This window comes from Lycium ferocissimum, chromosome 10 (genome assembly GCF_029784015.1).
Source record: "Lycium ferocissimum isolate CSIRO_LF1 chromosome 10, AGI_CSIRO_Lferr_CH_V1, whole genome shotgun sequence".
Taxonomy (NCBI): domain Eukaryota; kingdom Viridiplantae; phylum Streptophyta; class Magnoliopsida; order Solanales; family Solanaceae; genus Lycium; species Lycium ferocissimum.
Window position 1 is genome coordinate 51,312,811 of NC_081351.1, and position 9,502 is coordinate 51,322,312.

Genomic DNA, 9,502 nt, shown 5'->3' on the forward strand with positions numbered 1-9,502 from the left:
TGGAAAAATTTATACATTCCGCACAAGATCACAAGTAGATCATTAGAAAGAGATAAATTTGAAGAATAGTAAGACACTTACCTTGATCCATTAAGAATCGGTTGAAGGAAGACATGATCTTCTAAGTCTTGTTACTTTCTTTTGTTACTTCTCTTAATGGGGACAGAGAGGAAAAGAATCAGTCACAGACTTAGAGAACACGGCCAATATATATAACAGTGAGACACCTCTTTGGAAGAGACATAACTCTTTAAATGTAACCTTTCAGAAGAGGAGTAACTCTTCAGTTGTGTACCCATAAATTATAACTGAAGAGTTAACTAGGTTTCTACGCATATAAAATCCATACCTTATACAATAATATTTATATAGCCTATAAAAATAATACTATAGTAGATCAATAAAATGTGCTTCTTTAATTGATGCAATCTATGTACAATTATATTAAATATCTGAGTCCACCAAATAGAGAATTTTCAACAGTTTAAAACAACAAGATTAAAGGATATTTCTGTGCATTCCATCTAGTTGTGACCCATGGGGGACTCGCGAGGTCCATATAACTCTCAACACAATCTGGTATGTACCCTCGGACTGGATCAGAACCATATCAATCATATCATATCATGTTATATCATCTCCGTGCAACTCATACCATCATAAGCGGAATCATTTTCTTCGGGCTTAAGCACATCAATCTTACCTTTTTACTGGTCTCAACGGAACATCTCATATGTCATAAATGCCTAATGTAAGCATGCATGGATAAGTATAAGATGCATGGTAGCAAGTGTCAATAGAGGCATGAAGTAAGGAATAAATATGTGCACATCATGAATCACATAATATTACTTCAAGGTCAAGATTGATGCCACTTTCTTACTATAAATGAGGTATGGTGTGATGCATGCAAAATATGTCAATAATCTTCCACGAATCAGTCAAACATGGCTATCATAGCCCAAATAAACAACAACCATACCAACCTAAGTGGATTTATCACCACAAACAATGCCCGTAGGCCTAACATGCATTCCCTAACACAACATCCTAATCATGCAACACTTTTGCAAAACAGATACACTGGTACCCACCTAAGTGTTCATCACAACCACTAAGGTGGGACCCTCTTCACATGCCCAATACCCCTATTAACATTTACATGCTACATACGCTCTCTAATCGGAGTCCAAAAGAGTAAACCGTAACCTACCTCAAGTTCGAGCGGGTGCCACAAACACTATACTTGAGCTTTCCCTTTTCGAAGCGCCTTCAAACGAGCAAAATCTATCAAGATACGAATTTAACATTGAAGCACGATTCCAAGGATACCCATGCTATCATAGAAGAAATTCGGGTCGAGAAGTGAACTCAAATCCCATCCCCAAACTCCAAGGGTCAAAATAATAATTTATCAAGAATTTGAGTTCAACTACATCAAAATAGTGTTCTATGAGGTCACACAAATCCATAAATAGCCATATTGCTATACTTTGACCCGAAACCCAAAAAATGAACCCAAATAATCAAACTCGAGCTCTAAGGGTAAAATTGGAATTTAAAATTAAATGCACCCTACGCATAGTCTAATTAGTCAAAATCTTAAATATCATCCAATTCTAATCACAAGCGAGCCTTCAATTTCATTAATTACTCTAATCCCATTATGTGATAAAACCCAAAATCAAGTAATCTAAGGATTGAATTGAGAATTTTGTATTAAAAATAGTTTACCCAAAGCTTAAACAAGCTAATACTAGGAAATCACCCAAAACCCATCATGATTTGATCTCCAATTTAAAGAAAAATCCATTTTTTAGATTAGAGCTAAAACTCCAATATCTAATCCTAAAGCATGATTTAATCACTAATTAATGGAATGAATCGAGGAAATGATGAAATAAAGGTTAGAATCTTACCATTTTCGCCTCGGTAGGCGGACCCTTAACCCAAAACAAAATCATTTGCAAGTAAAGAACGATATTCATTAATCCTCAAGTTATAACATAATCAAAATGCGGAAGTAAAACCAATATATATAATAAAGCGGAAGTGTTTACAACAACTTTTAAATACGCCGACTCATTTCCCATGACCTGATCTAGACTAGTACAAAAGTGACTAATTTGGAGATAAGTACATCAAAAATAAAGGACTTAACCTCCATCTAGGAATAAGATGATGGGGGTCTTTAAGATAGGCACTGCACATCTCCTGAAAACTTCAAATCAACCAAAAACCCGCACAACTCTACACCCCAAGAGGGATGTAGTGAGAGTAATGTCAGTACAACACTAGTACTGGTAAGCATCATAGGCCGACAATGATTAGAATAACATAACAGTAATAGAATCCACAAATAAACATTGTAGGAGGTCTTAAGTCAAATACCATTCCTCACGTTCTAACTTATCTAGCTTACTAATTAGGTAGCCATGCTCAAATACCGCGACATTATGACTACTCACAGGGCTATTTCTACTCACAAAGACCGCTAGGTCAACCTATCATTTATCGTATCCATAATTGGGTTTAAGGATAACTCTCTTGTCATTCTAATAGCCATCAGACACCGAAACCTAGCACCATACACATCCATATTAAGGTCACCTAGCACCATGCTTTCCCAATCCAAGCTCACAACCAGTAGTTATATCAACTAATCCCAATTATGCCAAGTCTCAGTATAGCCAATCCGAACCAGTACATCACATTCATATCACAACAAGTCATCACCTATGTTATAGCATCTAAACTCAATTGTGCCAAGTCTCAGTACAATCAATCCGAACCAGTACATCACAATCATATCACAACAATATCACATGAAACCAAAAGGTACAATGCAATGCAACAATATATGTATCATGAATGCAATGCATATGCGCCGTACACATATACAAAGACAATGGAACATCACATCTCGGCAGCACAACCTATGGGGGACCCGTGAAGTCCATGTACCACTATTCCCCACAACAGCCTCGGCGATGAGCACTCTCTTGATCCCGACAAGAGACCTCGGGCATTGAGCACTCATTCGTTCCCGACAAGAAACCTCGGGCAACGTACACTCATTCTGCTCCGGTAAATAACCTTGGATCACGAACTCTCATCTCTCTTTTACGCTCTTCGGTAAAGACCTCGGAGGCTACACTTTCTCACTTATCATCATCAATACCATAACCATGCAAAAGAGAAATGTATCATGGAATTGAGTATGAAAATGATGCAATGTAATATCAACAACCAATTCAATCCCAAACAGTCCCACACAGGGCACACAAGTAATATCAATAATAAGGCTACACAATAAGCCACAATGGAATCACAATTCTCATCTCGATATCAATCAAGTAAAGTATCGTAAGTAGATCAAGATAAGTCAACAACACAACGTGGTGGCTAGCCCCCAAATCACACAACAAGGCCCAACCTAAGACAATATCCAACCCAACTTCATACCCGAAGGTTTACATGTATTCTCTGACAATAACATCTAAACATATGCTTTACTAACCAAAGTCTCACCATAAGGTAATCATAAATCCACAACTATATTAGTGCTAAATAATAACCGCTACTTCTTATATGTTATCAATCTACGTATCCATCCCAATCTCCGAAATCCTATACATGCATTCTCCATTTCATCTAACACTAGTATATGAAAGTCTAACCAGAGTCTACCAAGAAAGGGAAGTCGTTACCTACCTCAAGGCCGAACAAGTGCGCGAACATCCATTTGGACTCCATCTTCCATATTTGTAGGGAAATTGTAGATCCGAGAGGTCTAGGAGCGATGGATAATTTCAAGTAAGCAACAATTTAGGAATTTGGGGTCATAGGGGTAAAACCATCATTTTTCAAATAATCATTCTAGATTCCCGATTTATTGCTATTTCACCTCTTTTTATTTTATTTTACAGAAATCAAGGTTTAACCAAGTCAAATTTACCCACTAATTCACATTCCTAATTGTTAACACCTAACAAGTTAACTTATTTGAGAAATAGAAAGGATCTAGGATTAGAACTAGTTATTAATCTTGGTTTTTCAATAACTAAGTCATTCTTGAGTTACTAATTACTCTAGGTCAACACTACCACTCTTACCCAAAAATCTCTTAAGAATTTTGAGAAAGAACCCTCATTTAATACTTTGCCGTAATCGTAAATGGTGTAAGAAGAAAGAGGGAATAAAGGGAAGATGAGATGAGGGATTTAAGGAGGTTACCTTCCCAACATTTAAGTCTCAAGAAGCTGAAATATCCTCAGTTGGCGGCTGTAACATGGGGAAATGAAATATTAGGTCAGGTCCATAAATGGGGCTTTAAATAGGTCAACCACTGATCGTCTAACGCTTCAGCGGCATGGAGACCGCGGAAGAGGTCTACTAAAATTCTTTCTTCCTTCGCTTTAGCGGGGAATGGGTCACTGAGGCATGACCGCTATCAACCTACCGTTGGGGCAGTTCGATTAGGTCCAAGGGCTGAAATTTGATATTTTAATTCCTACTCATTCCACTGGTCCAGTTAGGCTAGATGTTCACCGGGAATACGTAACGAATCGAATAAGTCCAGGATGTCAAAGTTGCAAATCTTTCAGAATTACTGTAATGACTAATTGGGTCGTTACATCAAATGCCAATTAAAAAACTGTTCGTCCTCGAATGACAAGGGGCGGACAAAGGCGCACGGGAAGGTAAGCAAATGAAGTGAACTTAGTAGCGTTCAACTTTATCTCGCGAAAGTCTGTGCTAGCTATATCATACGAAGTCTTTATTTAAATAGCTCGAGTAAACCAAAGGCGCAAAAGAAGTACACCCAACTGAAAAAATCTTTGAAGATCACATTATCCCCCCCGTCTAGGCTTATCAATAAAGGTCATCATGTGCAAATTTAGTTCTAGCTGTGTACAATTAGTGATGGCCCGACTACTATTTCTCATGAGAAAAATTGAAAGGGTAATAACTCAAATGAATCGAATGGATTGGTAATCGTAGGTCATCAGGGACACATGGGTGAGGGCATTAAACTTGGGTCGCAAAACTGATTCAAACTATTGGGAACAACAATTTACAAGGGTTCCACTTCAATGGCCTGTAGTAGTGCTGCAGCGGCACCACAGGAGCTGTAAGTCAACCGCTGGAGCGGTCATCTCGAATTCAGAAAAATAAAAGGCCCTTCAACCTTCCACTTCCCCACTTCCACCAAATACACTCACCCAAACCACTGAAAAACCTCTCCCACTCTGTCACGATCCATTTTCACTAAGTCGTACGGGCATCGACCTTTCCCACCTCGGTAAGCGAACCCTTATCCCAATAATTATAAAATATAAATAAAGCGGAAGAAGATAGAATAACGTAAGTCTTGCGATAATAATATAAGAAAATGTGAAAGTAAAGGAAATACACCCCAGTATCTAGTCTAGTCATACAAGAGCATCTAACTAAATACTACAAGTCTAAATAAAAGTAATACATAAATAGTCTCAAAATCATGTCTCGGGATGGAAATAAAGACATAATAGAAGGAAGATTCTCTGGGCAGCGAACGTCCTCATGCTCACCCTGAAGACTCGAATAATGTAACACCCCGTATCGTTAGAGTTCTAGTGGAAAAATTTAAAGGTTTGAGCGTGTTGCGAAAGTGGCTGAGGGGCCTACTTCGGGCAACCATAACACCTTGATTCGTTGGGAATTTGGAAAAAGTTTCCTTAATGAAAGTTGTAGCACATAGAAATACCTTTTTAGGCATAGAAGGATAACGCCAATCGAAGTCCGGATCAAGGAGATATGATCGTCTCAAAATAGCTAATAGAGGGGTGCTCAGATTCGATAGAATCGGCCAATTTTTTGATACGTCTGCCTTCCATCCCTATTTCTTGAAAATATGTTGGGAATTTGAGAAAATTTAAAACATAAAAGTTGTATCCCTTTGAAATATCTTTCCAACGGTATATTATAGACCCAAAATGAAGTTTTGTGCTACGAGTTATGCCCATGTTACTGAACATTGTCAGAAAAGCGCCTCCCCAAGCCAAAATCTGCATAAAAACGTAATTTTCATTAGAGCCTGTAGTATAGGCCTAGTGCCCCACCTTAGCGACGCCCAGGGCGACGCACCTGTCTAAATTATGCCTGAAACGTCCTTTTCGAATTTTATATGTACCTAACTCCGAAAAACTTTTCCCACTTCTTTCTAAACCGTCTTTTTAGAGAGAAAACACTCTAGGGCTTCCATAAAGCATACAAGGTGAGTTCCTACTCAAACCCCATTGATTATTACATCAATCTAATATAGATTAACGCTAGAATCCCAATCTATTCCATAGATTATCGATTGAATCTTTGTCTTGGATAAAGGAACCCTAGAATCTGAATTCAAGAGGATTGAACTTCAAAAAGGTAATAATTCTATTCTCTAATCACTTATAGTTGTGAATTGATGAGTTCTTGGGAGAATCATAAATGGGTTTGATAGAGAATATCATATGAACTATGCTAGGGTTTTGGATTATTAACTTAGGATTGTTGTAGTCATATGGGTGATGAAGAATGATGTTACTTTCATCAAATTGAGATTGTAGAATCACCTAGAAGTAATAGAATGGGAAATGGGCGAAGAAACACCATTAATGGAGACTGTGGAGCTTTATGCCCACCAAGTGTTTGATAAAATGCTTAGATGACCAAAGCATGGATATTATTGCTAATATAGAATCCCTTTGACTCGTATTGATATAGATCAAAGTTGAAAGGGTTGACGAACATTGTATTATGCTCAAAGGCTGGAATTAAGATATGTGAGGCTAACTATCTACGTTAGGGAATATTCACGATTCTCCCTACGCCTCATTCTTCATACTTGTCAGTAATTTGGCTCAAAATATAGTTTAGCCCTAGTTTCATGATATGATATAGAATTGTTATCTTCTAGGGTTGCAGTTACAGAATTCGTTCATGGTTGTCACTTTGAACATCATGAAATCAACACGTAATCTTTATAGACTTATGCATTATTATCACATGAGTCTCGGTCGGTGTATAACCGTTATTTGCATGAGTCTCATAATCGTAAACGCTTATCATGCTATTAGCTATAAATGCCACTAAGTCTTGTAAATTGTTAATGTTGAACACCCGTATCCGTATTTTTGGGCCCTGCTACGCTTATGCATACGTATTGCTTGGGCCTGAGGCCACAGTTTTTGTGCACATTATTTGGGCCCTAGGCCACAGTTTATATTCTGATTTCCGGTGATTCTTCATCCGGAATCGTGAGTACTTTAGTTTCTTGCTTTCTGTTTAGTTCTTTCCAAGCTTCGGTTCCGCATTTTATTGCTTCAGTTGCTTTACATACCGGTACAATTCAAATGTGCTGATGTCCCTTTTTATTGCTTGGGGGCCTGTATCTCGCGATGCAGGTAACGATATTCAGGTTGACGATCCAGCTACTTAGGAGTGTTCGTATCAGCTACTTTGGTGAGCCCTAGTTTCTTTTAGGGCAATATCAGTCATGCAGTTCTTACAGCTTTCTAGATAGTTACCTTTTTGTATTCATTAGAGGCTTCATAGACAAAGTCTAGATATTCAGATATTTAGTATGTTAGCCTTGTTGGCAGTTGTTCAGTTGTTTTGGTCTAGTCATGTTGGCTACGTTAAGATATTTCAGATTGTCTAAGTATTTCTGCATTATGATCTCAGTCGGACCTTTAGTATATCAACATGTGTTTCGTTGCTTTCCGCATTCAGTTATGTTTTGATATCACATGTTGATTCAGCTAGCCATTTGGTTCGCTCGGTCACATGCAGTCAAGCACTGGGTGCCGTGTTACGTCCAGGCCCAGGTTCGGGACGTGACAAAGCTTGGTATCAGAACACTAGGTTCAAATGTCTTAGGGAGTCTATGAAGTCGTGTCCAATGGGGTCTCTTTTATATGTGTGAGGGCCCCACACATATAAACAGTTGACCACCAAGACATTCGGGATTTGTCTCATTTCTTTCTACTCTAGATCGTGCCATGAAGCTTAGAGCAATAAGTAACCTTCTCTTCCTATTGAATTACGTACGTTTCGAATGAGCAGGCGACGAACAGGTAATTCAAGGCCCAACTGGTGGGTTGATTATCCATAGGGGTACAGTTGCGAAGTACTTGTTGGCAACGAATGAGACTTGAGGTGCTATTGAAAGGTGAATAAAGTGTAAGTTGCCTGAGAAAGGGTGTTGTATAATGAATGGGAAGTTGAATAATAATGATGTTCTTGAGAAAGGAAAATGGGATACAACAGGAGAGGATATCAAAGAAATTAGAAAAGGAGCTAAGTCTGCAGGAAACGTAAATCATGGAGGATCTCAAGGAGGTGGGGGCAGTCAGTTTTCTATCGGAGGTCATCATGACCCACTCTATCTACAGCTAATGCACTAGTCTCGAGGTCTAGATATGATCAAAAAGGTCAGTTCAGCTAGAAACAGATTTTAAGAGCACCAGCCTCTCATTGACATACCAAAGCGTGAGCCACGTGTTTTCAGAATCTTATGTGCAACAAGTGTAATAGGAGACACCAAGGGGTGTATCGTTTGGGCCTTGATATGTGTTTCGGTGGCTCCTCTTAATTCTCAAGCCCAGTCAGGTTATAATACAGCTAAGCCTGGTATTTCAGTTCTCAGTGAAGACTACTTAGATGCTTCCGCAGGTCGTCATGACAATGAGGCATCTCCAGTTATCACCACAGATGAAATTTTCGTACGAATTATTCCTGTTAATAAAAGTGATATGTATGAAATAAGAACCACGAGCAGACGATATTAAATTTTCAGGAATGATTTTAGTTTGTTTAAGTTTAGTCAGATCAGAGTTAGAGAGTACGACGGTTGTAAGTTACTTCAGAAGTAACTATTATTATGAGATAAGAAGATGTGACAGTTCTCTCTTAAGCTATGTGAGTAAGTGTTTATCCTAGATGTGCATTGTCACACCCCAATCTTAGGGGTGTGGCCGGCACCCGGCACCCGAAGGGCCGAGCGAATGAACTGTGATATCTAAACTCTATAACGAGAATCATAGGCTGACGAGGCCGCTGAATAACAATAGTAAAAAGTATATCATCACACCCTGTAAGCAAAAAAGGCCCAACAACACATATATGCATTACAAGGGCCAACAAGGCCACAACTAAGAAAGACAACCAGTCAGAAGACGGCAAGGCCAAACACAATACCTGTACACTGACTGATAGTCTGTAGGCCTCTAAGAGCACTAATATGCATCAACTTGTCGAGACAGTGGCCCCGACGCAGCCATAGGCATACTCGTGATATATATACACATGCATGCATCCTATTTAATGACTCTGACCAGCAACTCTGGAGAATGGAGTGTGAACATCCCTGCTGAACTTTGGTATCCTACTGAGAAAGGTACAATAATCTGTCTATCGTACTTGTGGGCATGATTACACAGCGCAAAATGCGCGTACGAAATATATACCGTGTATG

The 9,502-nt window shown here is 38.8% G+C and overlaps 1 long non-coding RNA gene across 1 annotated transcript in view; it reads left to right on the forward strand.

The window, feature by feature from the left end:
* The first annotated feature begins 2,256 nt into the window (after nucleotides 1–2,256).
* Nucleotides 2,257–9,502, forward strand: part of LOC132034240 (uncharacterized) — a 29,287-nt gene continuing 22,041 nt past the window's right edge. The window contains exon 1 of the long non-coding RNA XR_009409003.1: nucleotides 2,257–2,429. This is a non-coding gene — a long non-coding RNA (uncharacterized LOC132034240). The remainder of the gene's footprint in view (nucleotides 2,430–9,502) is intronic.